The sequence below is a fragment of the Bison bison genome, unplaced genomic scaffold (genome assembly GCF_000754665.1).
Source record: "Bison bison bison isolate TAMUID 2011002044 unplaced genomic scaffold, Bison_UMD1.0 scf7180017864057, whole genome shotgun sequence".
Taxonomy (NCBI): Eukaryota; Metazoa; Chordata; class Mammalia; order Artiodactyla; family Bovidae; genus Bison; species Bison bison.
Window position 1 is genome coordinate 643,111 of NW_011494629.1, and position 4,197 is coordinate 647,307.

At 37.9% G+C, this 4,197-nt stretch overlaps 1 protein-coding gene and 1 pseudogene across 1 annotated transcript in view; both read right to left on the reverse strand.

Annotated features, from left to right (window-relative positions):
* Positions 1–890, reverse strand: part of LOC104985730 — a 1,409-nt pseudogene extending 519 nt beyond the window's left edge.
* Positions 1–4,197, reverse strand: part of AUH (AU RNA binding protein/enoyl-CoA hydratase) — a 187,211-nt gene that overhangs the window by 46,769 nt on the left and 136,245 nt on the right. The window lies entirely within an intron of this gene.

The window sequence follows — 4,197 nt, forward strand, 5'->3', positions numbered from 1 at the left end:
GGGGCCTGGTCTGCTTCCCTAGTAAACGTAATTCTCTGTCCATGTTTCATGCCTTTGTCTACCTGGACTTCAAGAATCTTGACTTCTTTAATCACTTTCTTCCCTTCACATTTTTTACAGCGGTCCTTTTCATTAATTACCTCTCCTTCTCCATTACAGTCAGAACACACAGACTGCATCTGCTGCACCATCCCTGGAGCCAGCTGTCTGATCATGATGCGGACACCTCGACCCCGACAAGCACTACACTTCTGAACAGCTCCAGACTTCCCACCTTGGCCACTGCATGCACTACAGAGTACGTTCTTGCTAAGCTGTAGTTTGGTTGTCTTGCCATTATACAGGTCTTCTAAAGATACTTTGAGTGGATGCATCATGTCTTCTCCTCTTCTTCTGCCATTTCGACTTCTGCTCTGATTACCCATAAAGCTAAATAATCCTCCACCAAAGATGTGAGAGAAAATATCATCCATGCCACCACCTCCACCGCTACCCTCCCGAAGACCTTGTTCTCCATATCTGTCATATAGTTCGCGCTTCTCAGGATTTGATAGTACTTCACATGCAAAGCTTATTTCTTTGAATTTGTCACCAGCATTTGGATTCTTATCAGGATGGTATTCTTTGGCTAACTTTCTGTATGCCTTCAGCTCGTTCTCGCTGGCTCCAGGCGGGACGCCCAGGATGTCGTACAGTTTCGTGTCGGCCACGTTCGCCATGGCGGCCGGCCGGGCAGCACTCAGGAAAGAAGGCGGAGAAGGAGAAGGAGCGGAACCGGGCCCTAAGCAGCGGCAGAGGTGGCGGCAGCGCAGGCGGAGACAGTGAGGAAGCGGAGGTGGGGCTAAACTTTGACCTGACGCACGGCGCTCCATGACGCTGCGCCCACTTCTCTTAACTAACAATCCTAAATGGTGGAGTGAGGTCATCAATACATCTACTAGATGTAATATCCTTAATTAGTTATGTAACCCCGAAGAAGGTCCTAAGATTCAGTTTTCTTATCTATGATACAGGAATAATTTACCTGTTAAGCTAATTGATGGTGCAATATGAGACAACGGGATAATGCCTATCCCACTTGTGGATGCCACAAACGAACCTGGAATCTAGTATAAACTCAAAGGTCAACTAAATCTGATGTTCATAGCCTGCAAACTGAAATGTTTCAAACTGTCACACAAAAGTTGCAGTGAGATTTTATATTCCAAAAGTCCCTATTTGGATCACAGGTTTGGAATTTAGACTTCTGACAGTCTTTTAAATTCACTAAATGTATACACTAATATGTATACACTTCTCAGTATCAGAGCAAACTAATTAAATGTTGGCATGCTATTAACTCTCAGAATAGTAAATACAGTTAAAGCAGTGTAAGCTTCATGGTTGAAAACACCTAAGAGTGATAAAATCATGAGTATATCTTTTGTATGACTTCTGAAAATCTTAGTATCTTCAATTTAATTGTCCCAAAAGAGCAGCTTTTCCACAAAGGTATGAATTATATTGACATTACGTATTTCATCTAGTTCTGCAGTTTACTTGCCTTTAATTTGCTGCCCAAATGTGTAATGTGTGAATGATGGCAGCTCTACAAAAGAATGTAATTCTTAAAAGAAAAAGCTTTGCACAGCTGCTTGTAATAAAATAACAAAACCTAACAGCAAGGGCTGATTAGATAAAGATAAATATAGTAACACATGCATAAGTCTGAAATAGATCTGAGGAAAACTGTTACAGAGGACATTTCCTTGACTATCCTGACAAGCAATTTTAATGATTAAATGTGCCTAAGCATGTATATGTACACGTTTAAACACTAAAAGCTATTTAAAATACTCCCTTAAAAGAGTCAAAGTTTAATTTCTTATTTTAAACTATCAAATGCTAACTTGGTACACAGTGAAGCTATCATTTAGAAATAACCTTTATTATTTAAAATTAAAAGCATAATGTGAATTAGCTTAGAAAATGGCTTTTTAAAAATTTCCAAAAACAATCTAACTGCTCATGAATTAAAGCACTGTAACTTACGCAGCTCTATTTAAAAAATAAATGAGGACAAGTTCTGGCATTTAATCTGCTATTTTATAGAAACTAAATATAATTACATTTAAGTAATGTCATACAAACATTTTGCTTCACTTTCATCTTATTTTAGAAACAATAAGGACTGATCATTGGTAATATATGGAAGTATTTGAAATTGCTTTTGGCTAGTCTATTAAATTAGTTAGTGAGGCTTAAACTGTAAAACAAATACACATCTACCCAGATTGCAAAATTAAGCTTATGGTTTATTTAGCGGCATAAAATAACACTTCATAAAATCTGTCCTAAAATAACATTTGCTAATAAAACTGACCAAGATTATTCTGAAACTCTATACTTCTTATAATGAGATGACAAATGGGACTCTTACTGCTGCCCCTCCCCACTTCTGTTCCCTAACCATGTATGTTGAAGTCTATTTATGGAATTTTCTATTCTGCATGTCTGTTCTCCCACAAGTATCATGCTGTCTTGATTTTTTTATAGTATGTCTTGAAATCAGGAAGTATGATTCAGTCAACTTTGCTCTTTGCCTCTCCATAAATATTTTTAAATCACCCAGCCATTATATATATAAAAAAATAAAGCTACTAGGATTATAGCTAAGATCTATATATATCAATTTGGGGAGAAGTGATACAATAACAATATTACATTTTCTGACACATGAATGTCTTACGTCTTTTCATTTACTTCAGTCTTCTTTCATTTCTCTCTTACCATGTTTCATAGTTTCTAATGTACAGATTTTACATGTATTTTGTTAAATGTATTCCTAAATATTTCATGTTCTTTGATGCTACTATAAATGGGAGCGTTTTTTAAATTTCACTTTTCAATTGTTCACTGTAGCATTATAGTACAATTGATGTTTATACATTGACCTTGTATTCAGAGACTCTGATGAATTCAATCACTAATTCTAATAATGTTTTTGGTAAACTTCTTAGGATTCTCTCTGACCATGATCATATGGCACTTGTGAATACAGAGTTCTTCAAAATCATTTCTTCTTCTTGCCTTACTGTACTGGCTAGAACCTACAAGTAGAATGTTGAAGAGAAGTGGCTAGAGTGGACATTCTTGCCTTGTTTCCATTATTTGTGGGAAGGGGTTCAAGTTTTCATCACTGAAAACCTATAAGCATTTTACAAAGGCCTTTTGCCGGATTGAGGAAGCACCCTATTATTCTAATTTGCTAAGACTTTCTAAATCATTAATCAATACTGAAATCTATCAAATACTTTTTCTGCAAACATTGAGATGACCAGAGAATTTCTTTTATTCTGTTAATATGAATTATATTCTTTATAAAACAGATTAAATCCTACTTAGTTACATTATCTTTTTAAATGAAAAAACTTTAATGTTTGTTGACTACTGACTAACTCATGTAGAACAGTCTGTCTCTTAATTCAGTAAAATGTTATGCAATTTAATTGGGGTGCATAAGTGATGGCAGTATTCAAGCTCCTTTAGGAATTATTACATCAGTTCAGTTCAGTTCAGTCACTCAGTCGTGTCCCACTCTTTGCAACCCCATGAACCTCAGCACGGCAGGCCTCCCTGTCCATCACCAAATCCCGGAGTCCACCCAAACCCATGTCCATCGAGTTGGTGATGCCATCCGACTATCTCATCCTCTATCGTCCCCTTCTCCACCTGCCCTCAATCTTTCCCAGCATTAGGGTCTTTCCAAATGAGTCAGCTCTTTGCATCAGGTGGCCAAAGTATTGGAGTTCCAGCTTCAACAGCAGTCCTTCCAATGAACACCCAGGACTGATCGCCTTTAGGATGAATGGTTGGATCTCCTTGCAGTCCAAGGGACTCTCCAGAGTCTTCTCCAACACCACAGTTCAAAAGCATCAATTCTTTGGCACCCTGCTTTCTTCACAGTCCAATTCTCACATCCATACATGACCACTGGAAAAACCATAGCCTTGACTAGATGGACCTTTGTTGGCAAAGTAATCTCTCTGCTTTTTAATATGCTATCTAGGTTGGTCATAACTCTCCTTCCAAGGAGTAAGAGTCTCTTAATTTCATGGCTGCAGTCACCATCTGCAGTGATTTTGGAGCCCCAAAAAATAAAGTCAGCCACTGTTTCCCCACCTATTTGCCATGAAGTGATGGGACTGGATGCCATGA